The sequence below is a fragment of the Amia ocellicauda genome, chromosome 10 (genome assembly GCF_036373705.1).
Source record: "Amia ocellicauda isolate fAmiCal2 chromosome 10, fAmiCal2.hap1, whole genome shotgun sequence".
Classification (NCBI taxonomy): Eukaryota; Metazoa; Chordata; class Actinopteri; order Amiiformes; family Amiidae; genus Amia; species Amia ocellicauda.
The window spans coordinates 10,285,652-10,300,676 of record NC_089859.1 but is presented as its reverse complement, the minus strand read 5'-3'; the positions used below and the strand labels follow the sequence as shown (position 1 = coordinate 10,300,676).

General features: G+C 37.4%; 1 protein-coding gene across 2 annotated transcripts in view; it reads left to right on the top strand.

Moving 5' to 3' along the window:
• The window catches only part of nexmifb (neurite extension and migration factor b), a 103,533-nt gene that overhangs the window by 71,012 nt on the left and 17,496 nt on the right, over positions 1–15,025 (top strand). The gene's annotated exons all lie outside the window — the stretch shown is intronic.

Below are 15,025 nucleotides of genomic sequence, written 5' to 3'. Positions count from 1 at the left end.
ATAATTGTTTGGTTTTACACACATCAATAAATATAGGAGATGCTGGACGTCACCTTTCTCTAAATGTCCCGAAACAATGGGGACTAAATTATTGATACTAATATCTAGTAAATGAAAGTAAATTGACCAAACAAAGCCAAACAACTGTCAGCCTTCACAGAAATTTTCATTAAAACATTTTTAAAGACTGCAGTAGATTGGCAAAATTATCACTCACACATCTATGAGCTCTGTCTCACTGTATACACCAGCTTGAATTCAACAGTCGACCAGCTGCTCCTGTTCCCTTTAGTATGATCTTTAAAAATATACCTGTAGCACTGAAGTTGTTAGTAACACTCTCTTAGCCAGGGGCTTAGTCCAATGAACTGTGGCCAAGTCAAAAGACATCCATCAGTCATATACACTCACCTAAAGGATTATTAGGAACACCTGTTCAATTTCTCATTAATGCAATTATCTAACCAACCAATCACATGGCAGTTGCTTCAATGCATTTAGGGGTGTGGTCCTGGTCAAGACAATCTCCTGAACTCCAAACTGAATGTCTGAATGGGAAAGAAAGGTGATTTAAGCAATTTTGAGCGTGGCATGGTTGTTGGTGCCAGACGGGCCGGTCTGAGTATTTCACAATCTGCTCAGTTACTGGGATTTTCACGCACAACCATTTCTAGGGTTTACAAAGAATGGTGTGAAAAGGGAAAAACATCCAGTATGCGGCAGTCCTGTGGGCGAAAATGCCTTGTTGATGCTAGAGGTCAGAGGAGAATGGGCCGACTGATTCAAGCTGATAGAAGAGCAACTTTGACTGAAATAACCACTCGTTACAACCGAGGTATGCAGCAAAGCATTTGTGAAGCCACAACACGTACAACCTTGAGGCGGATGGGCTACAATAGCAGAAGACCCCACCGGGTACCACTCATCTCCACTACAAATAGGAAAAAGAGGCTACAATTTGCACAAGCTCACCAAATTTGGACAGTTGAAGACTGGAAAAATGTTGCCTGGTCTGATGAGTCTCGATTTCTGTTGAGACATTCAGATGGTAGAGTCAGAATTTGGCGTAAACAGAATGAGAACATGGATCCATCATGCCTTGTTACCACTGTGCAGGCTGGTGGTGGTGGTGTAATGGTGTGGGGGATGTTTTCTTGGCACACTTTAGGCCCCTTAGTGCCAGTTGGGCATCGTTTAAATGCCACGGCCTACCTGAGCATTGTTTCTGACCATGTCCATCCCTTTATGACCACCATGTACCCATCCTCTGATGGCTACTTCCAGCAGGATAAAGCACCATGTCACAAAGGTCGAATCATTTCAAATTGGTTTCTTGAACATGACAATGAGTTCACTGTACTAAACTGGCCCCCACAGTCACCAGATCTCAACCCAATAGAGCATCTTTGGGATGTGGTGGAACGGGAGCTTCGTGCCCTGGATGTGCATCCCACAAATCTCCATCAACCGCAAGATGCTATCCTATCAATATGGGCCAACATTTCTAAAGAATGCTTTCAGCACCTTGTTGAATCAATGCCACGTAGAATTAAGGCAGTTCTGAAGGCGAAAGGGGGTCAAACACAGTATTAGTATGGTGTTCCTAATAATCCTTTAGGTGAGTGTATTGTGTTGGACAGATTTGTACAGCATTTGAAAAGCAAACAGGACTGGGACTGGGTTGTCCTTGGAACCCAAGGTAATACAGATATGTGGCTACAAGTGCTAGTGCAAAACAAGCACAGTATTTTTAATGTAAAATACATTTTCATGTTGCCCAAACAGTTTTCCTTCTTTAACAGGAAGACCATACTATAATATCTTAAAAAAAAATAAAAAAAAATCAAAATAGTTAATAACTACAAGGAAGATTTTCTCTTACTAAATTTCACTTACAAACCCCACCACTGCATGCAGATATGGTAAGTGACTGCGATGACATTTTCCATTTTGTATTTCGTGGTGGTGAGATCAGACTTGTCATTTTGGAAAGCTGTGACTTGACTTTGTAATTTAGTAAGCATCCTTTTCATTTGGAGCGCAGGTGGATAGAGACAGAAGCCCTCTCTCATGGCTCCTTACTCTGTGTCACTTCCTCCAGGTGTAGTCTGACCCCATGCACTGCGCAGACATTTTCCCCCAACTGTTCACATAACTTTTACCATCCGTAACGAAGTTAAGGTCTTTGGCGCATTTTGAAACTAGCATTTATTTGACAAGTGCAAGAGTTTAGTTACAGATTTTCCATCTACGTCATCGAAATCATCAAAATGTAGTTTGCCCGGCACATAAAATTACAGCCTGATTTTTCTAGCTTTGAGCATAATGGGGCAGAACTGTGTGAATTATGGATAATGTTTTGAATTAAAACATCATTCTCTTTATCACTCTGATTTTGTGTTGTTATTAAACACTGTGAATTCTAAAAAAAATATATAAAAGGTTCAGTAATCTATGAGCAAGCATATGATGATTATAGACAGGCATCTGTTAATGTTACCTCAGTTCATCTATTTTATATATATATATATATATATAGTCACCTTCCACAGCTTGCTTTGGGGGGGGTGTGCCATACACCCACATTTATGAGAGAAAAAAAAGTCTCTTCTGTCCTTAACGCACTTTGCTTCTATTTGTGTGCCTCTGGTCCCAGTTTCCTTAATGAGGCTAAAGTAGGTGTTTAGGTAACTCTTCCTCCCTTTCAGGATTGTTAATATCTGACTCTTATGTACACAATTCTCTGTTTCAGGCTAGATAATTGAGATCTTCAAACCTGTGTGTGTTGCATTGGTAGAGAACCTTGCACTCATTAACATTAAATTTAGTCTGCCCATTTTCAGATGCCCTCTAGACCCTTTAAGAACAAAATTACTGCTGTTCTAGAACTTCTAGTCACAGATATTTTCAGCATCTAATTTAGCAAGTTGCCTTACTATATCTGTGTCTTTCCAACAGATTAGAAACTACTGATCCATACTGTTAGTAATGTAATCCTACTCCTCGTTGGCCCAGTCACACGTACATTTACAAACCTTTGTTCCTGCTGATCTGATCATATTTATATATGATCCACATATGTTACAAACACCTTTACATTTTAATAAATATTTTATATTGTGGAAGCTTGCTGAATCAAAATCAATTAAGTTGTGTGCTGTACTGTTATTCTTTACTTTAAACAGTAGTGGACTGATGAAACTCCTCAGCATTTGAATTTCTTGTGAATCTGTGAATATATACAAATCTATTGTTGCTCAACTATGCAGAGTCGTAAATCATTGAATATGTAAGGCAAATTAAAGCTGTTCCTTAGCTAGAACACAATTGCCAATCTATATGAAACTCCTGTAAACATCTGCAACTGATAATATTTAATCACAACAGAACCAAATGGACAAATATGACAATGAGATGACAGCTAAAGCCTAACAGCCTTTCAGGCATTGTCTGCACAAAGAAAAACAGGCTATATGAAGTCTTCATTTGTTGAAAGAAGATTAATTAATTCAATAAACAAACACATAAATGCATAGCTTATAATAATAATTAGTCAAGATACCTTGTGCCTATGATAATCAAATCTATCTGGCTGTTTATTTTTCTCTCACATCTCCCACAGTTTGCAGAAAATGTGCTTGCAGTGTGAACTGCTCTGCAGCTCCACCCCTCAACTGTAAACAGGGTTTCTTTGTTAGGTTAGTTAAATGTGTTTCTTACATTACTGCTATTGTGATGAAGTACATTGATTACTAAGCTATATCAAAATGACAATGAAGTGTTCAAAATAATGCATTTTGCAGCCACACACTTCATGACTTGAGCTGCTGCGATTCACTGCGTGAATAAATATACATTTAGTACACAGATATCTCTTTTTAGTTTGTAGAATTGCTTCTCCAATTGTACTTGGATACAGTATTTTTTATCGGGTTCTTGGCTAGGGATGATCTGAGGTCTTTAAAACCTACAGTACTGCAGCTTTTGAGAATGAGATTGAAACAACTGTAATTTATGGTATGTGTATTTCTTCTCCCATTGTAATATTGGTCTTGTAGGTCAGCCATACTATTGTAGCATGTGTCAGGGGTTAGTACTGCTAGTGTTGCAGATTTATTGGAATATTATTTAAAATAACTCTAGAACTATTGCAATTTTTTTTTTTAATCATTGAGAGATGTTTGCTTCTGTTATAAAAATAATCATATATACCGCTGGTTGGGAAAAAGGACTTGTTGAATAGTTAATAGAAGTGAGTCATAACATTAGTCACACACATTTCAACACAAACATCTAGTGAAACACAATTGATCCCTTTCCACATTTAACGAGTGCTACGGACTGAAGAGTTCAGGATCACTTTCTGCTCATATGATAAAATGATTATCTGAAAAAGGATGCACTGCCCAAGGGGGAGGGGTTTCTGAGCACTTCCGGAGGGAACCATATTGAAAACAGGCCCCATCCCACTTCCTGTGACGTGACGTCTGCGCAGGTTCATCTTCTTTTGCCGGTAGCAGGACTCCCGCTCGACCTTGCAACCATTGGGCAGTGCTTCCTTTTTCAGATAACCGGGGTTGCATTTGCAACCTATCATTATCTTTCAAGTCGGAAGCCCTGCCCAAGGGGGAGGGTTACTGTATAACAAAACCATCACAAAGGACGAGGCAGCAAGCTGATAAGGGAGCCTGACCCAAGGCGACTGCTAGGGGCCTCAGCAACACAACCCCAGACAGGCGCCACAGAGGACCCTTGGGGCCCACACCTGAGCGAGGACCATAGTCACACTCTACCGCAAACTGTCTGCAATCAGCATATACAAAGCGGGGCTACAGAGGTAAACTCTTACGCCCTCTGCTTACAATAGCAAGGCCGGCTGCTGTACAATTGCATCTACAATTATATCTAATTGCTGTATATCTAATTGCACAATATATTGTATATAAACAAGCAAGTTGTGCGCCCTTCGTGCATTAACATGGCAGTGAACCCCTGTTCCTGCAGGAGTGGGGCCACAGACCCACAGAATAACACACTGCTGGCTAGTCAACTGAATAGCCACAGCTGGACATAACAGTATATACAACGTGGCAGCAGGAACATTCATGCTGCCTCCGCGCAGCACAGAAGAAATCACGTTCACTGAATGGTACAGAGCGGCCAGCTCCACTGTGCTGTCATAACAACTATACACATCACGGGGTGCGGGAAGCAGATCATGCACTACCATGTAACACGGGAGCAGTTGTCACCTATTAGCGCAGCTAATGCAGGACAACAGCATGCTCTACCATGACAATCAAACCATAAACATTGTGGTGTGCAGGAAAACCGTTCAGGCACTCTTCACATAACATGGGAGCATTGCCCACTTGCTCCACTAGACCAGCAGGTCTCTTTGTCAGGACAGGCCAAGTCACGTGACTCCGTGGACACCAGGCCCGCTTCAGCCGCACCCTGGGTTCTGGCATAGGCCTCCCCTGCCTGTGTTTGGGTGGGGGCCGTTGCCGGACAGTCCCAGGTGGATCTCGGGTCGTTCAGGAGGTCCAGCAGCAGCGGGAGAGCCCTTGTGGGCTGCTGCGGCCAGTGCTCAGTCTCGGATCTGGAGCGTGGGTCAGAGGGCCAGGGGATCTGCAAGCAGTCCACGACCCTCTGGATCACTATCACTGCCCAAAACTCCCAGTCCTGACTTACAGGAGCAGGGGGAGTGATGTTGCTCAGTCGAGTGGATGGGGGCGAGGCCGGTTCCCCATCCATGAGCTGCGTCTACGACGTCAAGCCCATGTGCAGGCTGAGCAGTAGGCGGTCCTCCTCCCAGATTACCTGTCTGCTGCCCTTGTCCATGAACAGGGCAGAGAGGCTCCCCTCAGAGTCCAGTAGCACATGGGCCAGCGGTGGAGACTTGAGATGTGGGGGGGTCAGGGACTGGGCTGCAGTTTGTGCAGCCTGCGCAGACAGGAGGGCACAGATGTGATCGCGGGCTGTAGTGCGGGTGCAAGACGGCGGAGGAGCACCACCTCTGTCGTGCGAGATCTCTTATGAAAGCCCAAGGCTTAAGCCAGGCGGCTGGGCCTCAGATTTTACTGCTGCTGCTAGCACTCCTGCTGTGGAGGAAAAAGCCCTGTGGACAAAAAAAACAACACCGCAAGCAATCGGATAATATATGACTCTATATTAACATGATTATTATTTTTAAGTTCTCTATTTGTGAACCGAAATTGAAAATGAAAGTGCAGCCGGAGCTCCGGTGTGCGGACGGACACAGGTCTTAAGGTCTAATGCAACACACAGACACAAAGCTCACGTTCTCGGGTCCAGCGAAATGGCAAAAAAGGATGAACCTGCACATACATCACATTTTATAGAACAGGAAGTGGGAAGGGACCTCTTCTGAGTGACGAGCGCAGGGACCAATGGCCAGTGACGGATTCCTATGGAAGTGCGCAGTGCTTCCGACTTAAAAGATAACAACGTATAGGTGTAGGTTCCTGCAATGCTATTGTCAGCAGTCTTGTTACAGTCACTTTAGTGCTATTTGACATTATTTAATGCAAGTCTTCACAGGGATGAATGAGAAGTGAAGCTCCCAAAAATTGCAGTAGGCAAATTCAGTTGGGTGGAAGATAACCATGTTTGCTCTGACTATTTGATTCATGCATTCATCACGTGATGGTTAAGTTATAAGTGAATCAATTGCTTTTATGTTTTTTGTGTTTAGATTAAAGATTAGTGATGAGGGTATCCTCTTTTGTAACACTTTTGGCACACTGTCATTAAATTCCAAAAGCTGTGATATATCCAATATGTCAGAACATAGCAAGGGTATCAATTCAGTTTTTCATTTGCAGCAGCTTATTGATTCCAGAACATCTCTGTAAATCAGCTTTTAAATATACTGGTTTATTTATTTATTGTTGTCTTTTATAGTTCAGTTCCTCCATATAACGTGTAATGTACATTGAATTACCTACATACAATACTTTGATTTACGTACTTTAAATGTAATTTGTAATGTTTTATAGGGGATTTGAATAATTTTTAATCCCCATTGCTGCCATGGTGAACACTAAACCACTAATTTTGTTTCATCCAGAAATTGGTTAAGTTTGCAAATGAGATTACATTTGAGGTTGTGGAAAAATATTAGGAAGATAGCACTCCTAATGCTGATCCCCACAGTGCTGTTATAATTGCCTTCATGTGTTAAGGTATTATATCTGCAATTTTCCAGTCGTTGGCATATCCCTTCTTTATGTGTTAAAACAATATCTCATTTTCTCTCCAAGTACTATTTGTTGTGTACCATGAGATCCAGATGATTTTCTAGGTTCTGATGAAACACTCTTTAGTTTTTCTTAATTGATTAGAGGCCACTACTTTTAGACCCAGCTGCACTTTACTTTTACAATAAAGCTGATATGGTAAACTTGAGTTGTATCTATCCTTTATCTAGCTATTCCTTATTCCTTATGTACAATGAATGTATTATTTAAATATGATTTCTTCTATTATGGCAAAATACAATAAAATAAGCATTTACAATATCAGACCAACAAAAGTACTAAACTAATTCCAGACCTTATATCTTTAGCTTTCTGCATATCACCAAAGTTGTCACTTATATATACACACGCACGCACACACACACACACACACATCTGATATACATAATATATCATGTGGTTTTGTGTAATTATGAATGATTTAAGTATTTTTCTTATTGAACCCTTGAACATAGGCAATTCTCACCATACCCCATACATGTGGGGGTGATTTTTGTATAAATATGAATATGGTCAAAACATTTCTTTATGATAGCAGTGTTAATGAACACACTGTTATAGCACTCTGCTTTGCATGTTTTAAAATGTCCTACTGGGTTTCTCATTGTCAGGCGTGCTAATGTGACTTCTGAAAATGTTGATTTACAAAACCATCTCTTAATTAGAAATGCTTCTTGTTACTGTTTCGTTGAGCTTAATTTACACATGGAAAAATATAATATATAATTAACAAATTCAATTAGTATGGCACTACAAAGTTTATTTTTGAAATTATGGTTACCAAGCGACTGTCTGTAAATAAATAAATAAAATGAAAGTGTTTTACATTTTACTTTTTAAATAAATTATAAAAACCATACTTAAAAAGGAAATCACACATGGATTTTCGATATATTTACATAAATGATTATATAAAATTTATTTGCCAACATATGCATGATGTAGATATAAATATATATACACACACAGTGGCTATAGGAAGTATTCACCCCTCTTGGACTGTAATTGTGATGCATTTCAATGGGATTTCCCCCTTTGATTTATACAACCTACTCAATTACATATCTATTTTAGACTTGTAGGTTTGTATTTTGAATTGATTTGTTTTATCACATTTTTTATCACAGGAGTAGGATGTGTAAATCAAAGGGGGAAAATCCCACTGCAATGCATCAAAATTACAGTCCAAGACTGCTGAATACTTCCTATAACCACTGTGTGTATACATTTATATCTATATCATGTATATGTTGGCAAATTTAAATCAAAATGTCCAGTTTCAAATATGAAAGTCCAAATACTTCCTATGGACACTGTGTGTATGTGCATATATGTGTGTGTGTTTTACAGCTGGGGGAGCTAATTTCAAGATTGGGAGTTTGAGTCTGCACATTTATCTTTAATTAAAGCATATCGCAAGTATTATTTGTCTAAAATAAATAATCCTTTTTGTTTGATTTTTAATATTTTTAATAATATGATTGTAATAATGCATGAAAAAAATGGTTCGTGCATGAATTTCAAATATAAAAAGTGAACAGTATATATTAATGACATTACTGTAGTTATGGAAAAATCAGTGAACAGTAAAAATAGAAATTAGAACAGATTAGTTAATTACAAAAAAATAGTAATTACATGATAATAGGTTTGAACTGCAGTAATAAGTTGCCTGAATATATACTAAATATAAATAAGTAGAGTTTTTTTTTTTTTTTAATTAATGATAACAAAATATAAAAACATACTAAATTGGTCATGCCTGAATAATTGTCATAGAGCTGTAAGAGATGCTGTTATCAGAATTATTTTATTCACATTCATATATTTTGTAATGGGTAGTTTTTTCACTGTTACACTTTACTTTTCCCTCATTTTCACTGCTTTAAGCAGGCTCCTGATATAGTAGTCATTTCCATAAATACTCTAGCATGTGTTTTCATGAGTAAATGACCCTTATGTGGTTGTTAAGATTAGAAGTATGTTTGTGGGCTATGACATTTTAAAATATTTTTTATTTACTGTGAAATTCACTCTGCAACACATTTGTGGGTCAGATTTTATTTCACTGACAAATCCAATTTAAAAATCACTTGCTACTCTATCTGTCATTATTGTGCCAGTTATTTTTTGTTACATTAACAGATTTTTGTTGTTGTTTTTTTTTTTAACTCCTGCACCACCACCCTCACAAATTCTTTACCACATCTGGGATCTACCCTGACTTTTCGCACTTGTAGAAAGAAAATTAGAATAAGCCATCAAGTCATCTGTTGTTCAATCCAGACAAAGGGCCAAAACTTTGACCCACCTGCTTATAGCAAAGTACAAACCTGTACATCATAGCGATTACATTTATGATTAGAAGAAAGTGGCATCTTACTAAAAATGAAGATGCAACTGAGTACAGTTGTGTAGTTTTCTATTAGCGGGTGGGTCAAAGTTTTGATTTAATCCGGCCGAAAGATGGTTCAATTAAACGTTATTTGGTCAGAGAGTGCTTAAGTAATTTCTAATATGATGCATCTAACAACAGGTCAGCAGTTTAAAGCATATTATTATTATTGGAAAAAAATGAATTCCAGATTGTATTTAGACCCTTGTGAAAAATAATTTGTATCCAACAATGCAGCACCTTTATTATTATTATTATTATTATTATTATTATTATTATTATTATTATTATTAAGGTGTAGTAGTTACAACATAAAAATAATAGTAGCAATAAAAAAATGGATTGCAGATTTCCTACTATGGACACCTTTGCAGCCTGTGGTTTTGGTACAGTGCACTGCATGAAGGCCAGGGACCGGCTCTGGAGATGCTCAACCTCAATGTGCCAATAGCTTGGTCAGAGTAGGACTTGCAGTATAATTAACCCCTCCGGTTATGTTTCCCCACATCCCCACCCCCCCCAAAGCAAGCTGGAACGTCACCATTCATAAGTTAGCATTAACAGCAGCACATACACACACTTCTTTACACATCTTGGCATGCTGAGGCAGCAGCAGGCATGGCAGCAGTGACCATTTGTATGACGACTGTCCACAGTTCCTCGCCGACAGCTGGTTCAGATTACAGAAAGCTTTAGCCTTGTATGTGGCAGTCGGAAACCTCAGAAGATCCAGTTTTCTTGCATTTGATTAACATAGAAATGAACTGTTTTGCAGTGATTTGGTACTCTGCGATACAAACTGTAGGCATCTGAACCCTGATCCTCACATATAAATCCTCCATTAAAAAAAGATACCCCATAAATTCCTGTTTTAGTTCTGTAAGCCATCAATGTAAATTGACACAGATTTAGGTTACCCCCATAGTAATCGCTGTATTTGTATTTATAGGCTGATCTGATTATCAAATTGCTGCTAATCATTCGTTGACTGTAATCTTGATTCTAACCCACCAAGCTTTTTTAAGGGCTTCTTCCCTTAGCTTTGGAGTGAACCGTGTACATCTCACTCATTACCTCTTATTGATCACTCTTAAAAGGATTTATCACAGATTTATTCACTACTCACACATCTTGTAAGTCCCTCATCTGCTCATGTAGTTGCCTTACTTGCTTAACTGTGAAAATAATGTATTGATTTTATAATTATATTTTACGACAGTTTGTTCTAGATCCTCCCTAAACCTACTTTAGTTATAGTGACATTTAAGCACCAACCACAATCAGGAACCTCGGCTGACTGATATAAAATCAATGCCATTGAGTTTGAATGTTTACTTGTGCTATTATGTCTGGTCATTTCTTTTCTTTTAATTCTCTACCATAATTACCAAAAATGTGGTTACAGGAAAATATATCAGCTACACTGAACCAGAAGGAATAAACAGATTTTCCTCTCTTAGCTTCTGGCAGTTTTTTTTTTAGCTTTAAAACATCCTTCTGACTTTCATATGACTAGAGCATTTGTAGTTTTCTGATCTACAGAAAATAATCTTGATATTTGTTTGGTGGGTTACACATTCAGTGTGACCAAGAGACTATCTTTCTCTCATAAACATGGTAATGCTATGTAAAATGTAGTTTTCCAACCGCTGTCGGGATGTTCTGAAATTAGTTTAACAGAACACCTCCATTGTATACCAGAGTACCCTGAAACCTGACCCAGCATTCTTCTATACTTCTATTTGACATATATTGTTGGTCAAGCTATGGGTACACCTGTAAATAATTCTCATAAAGGAAGAATCAGCATAAACTGTTGGTTTAAATAGGTTTACATCGGAATTTATTATCATTCTCAAATAGAAAATGCAGCAGAGGATGTTTTACTGGCAACATATCTCCTCATTATCCATCACAGCTGCATACAAATGTATTAGTGTTTCACTGTCAATGTTTGCTTATTCAGTCCTAATTGTCACCTGATAACACAGTTGTAGTTGAAAGAAGTCACATCCTTTAGTTTAATAAATATTGTCCCTTAAACTATACTTACTTGTCAAATATAACTTTTTAAAGAGTGTTGAACACTGATTGAGTCTAGGAAAAAAAAAACGAAAGATTCCAGTTGATTGAACAAATTTAATTGATTGCCAGTCCATTGATTTCTGGATCATACGCAAATCATACACCGAAGCATTTGCAGTATTAACTCGGATCATTCTCACACTGCTAAACTTTTGTGGTTTTAAAAGATTGGCGATGCAAACTGAGCTTCTCACAGCAATGTCATGGGAGTGGTCACATTCTCTTGGTATTAAACCAAAAAAGTATTGAGGTCTATATGGTTATATTAAATAAATATTTGTTAATTAATACCAAAAAAAAAAAAAAAAAACAGAAATGCTTACAGCTATAATCCCTCTTCTTCTAGGGCACCAGTACCACAGCAGCATAATTATACATATAAATAAGTTTGTTTTGCAAGTTGTGGGAAAAATATGTGTTTACATCATTGCTGTGTGTATACTTAAGGAATTATTTACTGCCTATAAACAAGTACTTGTTAGTGGTTATATAGTAAAGGATGGATAATGGTTTTGTAGTAATCTGCTCTATATTGCACAGAATTGAAGATACTGGAGACTATGAAAACCTGCATGTGTGACATAATATACCATATATTAAAATATTAGGTTGACATTGCAAAGAAAATAATCTCTAATACAAGATCCTGGCAGTCCGGAGTAGCGGTCAGAGCTCTGGACTCTGAAGCGCAGGGTCATGAGTCCAATCCCAGGTGGGGGACACTGCTGTTGTGCCCTTGAGCAAGGTAGTCCACCTAGATTGCTCCAGAAAAAACACAGCTGTATAAATGGGTAATTCTATGTAAAAATGAATGTGATTATATTGTAACAATTGTAATTCACCCCGGATGAGGGCATCTGATAAGAAATATAATTATTTTTGTAGATGTCCATTTAGTCCTCAAGTCTTTCAGATAAGGTACTAAAAGTGATTATTTTATTTTTTCAAAGATCAATAATAACTCAGGGTTAGTACTACAATGGCTGATAAATGGTTGAATGCATTCAATATGATATGTTACATGGACAGCAAAGTAAGGCCTGAGAAAAAAAAAAGCATTGAGATAAAAAAGATAGTCCTTGAAAGAAATAGTTTTATACAGCTGGGTAGTATTTCTTTATTACTTTGTGTGGAAGTTAGTTATATTTCATTTATTTTATTTTTTAATCTTATAAACCAGCAACCCTCCTTCTCCAATGACACCTATTCCAGTTGATGAATTTATTAGGATTTTTACATGAAAATGTTAGTAATTTAATGAAAATCTAAGGTTAACACTTTGTTATACACCTGCAACTTTACCTTTTTAGTGATTTACAGTAGTCTGTCATCTTCATTCTTCTCCTCTACCTTGTACTTTGTGTTCTCGTTCTCTTACATCTTTCTCTTGCACTTTAAAATACATTTGAGATATGCACGGCATCTTTAAAATATAATTTAAAAATATAAAATGTCAGGCAGAGAATGCTGTTTCGTGGATGTGCTCAAGCCCCCTGGAATTGTAGTGACCCCTAGAGCTATTCTAAATCAAAGTTGCCTCATTTAAAAGGGGAAAGGAGCCATAAATATGAAGCAAATTTGATTATTACTTTAATGCCCTTTCTCTTGTTAAAACAAACAAGCAAACATGTTACCTCTTGTTTACAAGTTGTAAGGATAATTTAGGAAGAGCAAATAAATAACCTGTGTTGACTTGCTTGTATTGTCTTCCAGTCATTTTAAATGCATTCTTTGCTCTTTAAATACAAGGGATTGGGTGGCTAAAGAGAATACCTGAATTACTAGTGACCGACTTAGTTGATACCTCTACATCCCCGATCACAGTTTAAACACATTTAATAATCTCAATTAATGCTTTATTAATTGTGCATGTTGTTTTGTGTATCGAGACTGAATATCTTTGCTGTATGAAGCAGATATATACAGAAACTCCATCCTTCATTAAGTTCATTAAGTAATAAAACAGTTAACTGTGTGTAGCTAGAAACATATTTGAGCTCCTTTTGTCTTTATCATTTATCTGTCATTTAAATAAGGAGCAGAGAGCATTTAACTGTGGTAATTAGTTTTAAAGGCAGATGGAGCTGGCAGAAAGACCCCCCCCCCCAAAAAAAAAGAAAGAAAAAGAAAAAACCTAATTAGCAGAGACGCACACCTAGCTTTCCCAATGGTACTAATGTTGGAATTCCTGGGAAAAAAAACACAAAAAAATAAACAATAAACTAAAAACAGGTGTGATCTGTCTTTATTCCATATATATATATATATATATATATAAATACAATTAAAAAAAAGGTCTATAATGATGTTGCATTAACCTTATTTTCTTATTTCTTATTTTCTCTAGGTCCTTTGAAAAAGAAAAAAAAAAAAAACATGTAGCTCTTATCCGCTCTCAATGGTGGGCTGTGATCGATAAAAGAAGGCCAGTGCAGTTTGGCACAGGGTTACTGCCAGGGCCGATGTTCATGTTTATAAACAAGCATAAGCCTAAGATCCCCACCTTACAACGAGAACATGTGCTGTGGAAAACATTACATTGAACTAAGTTACTTTATGACAGCAAATGTGGTTCACATTAACTTGCAGATTAATTAATGCTAGGACTGAACATTAACAAGCTCTTGTAGCAGAACAAGGGCCATTGAAAATAAATATATAATCTTTTTGTGTTTTCTTGTTCTTGGTATTGTTGAGAGGAATAGCAGAGTACAGCATTACAAAACTAAAATTGTAACTCCTCATTACATACTTGAAACCCAATAAATACCATCTTCAACTCCTGGACTTTATTTATAATCTTAACATAGTTGAAATAGCTACATAACCTGTAACAACTGAGGGTTAAATGAAGCTGCTAAAATCGTTGCACAAATCAGCTTGAATTAATTTCATAAACAAGGGTTACGTTTATTTTGGCTGTATTTTTAATTTGTGTCTCACAGAAGCTGGCTATACAAACTGTACTGTATTTGGGGAGTTCACATTGCTTTGTTTTCATCAAAAGACATTGTTTTGCACTTTTTGTGGAGCATTATAGGTGCAGATGGTTTTATACACACACAAACATGAGCTGTTCAAGTACGCAATTTGTAAACGTCAGTTAATTTTCCCAAAACCGTAACTGAAGAAACATAATTGCCAGTAAGGAAAAATTTAAATCATATGGATATAACCTCTTCCCACATTTTTGCCTTTGTACCTTTACAATACTTGTGCATATCTGGTGTTGGAAAGCTAACGAAGGTGAACTATTGCTATA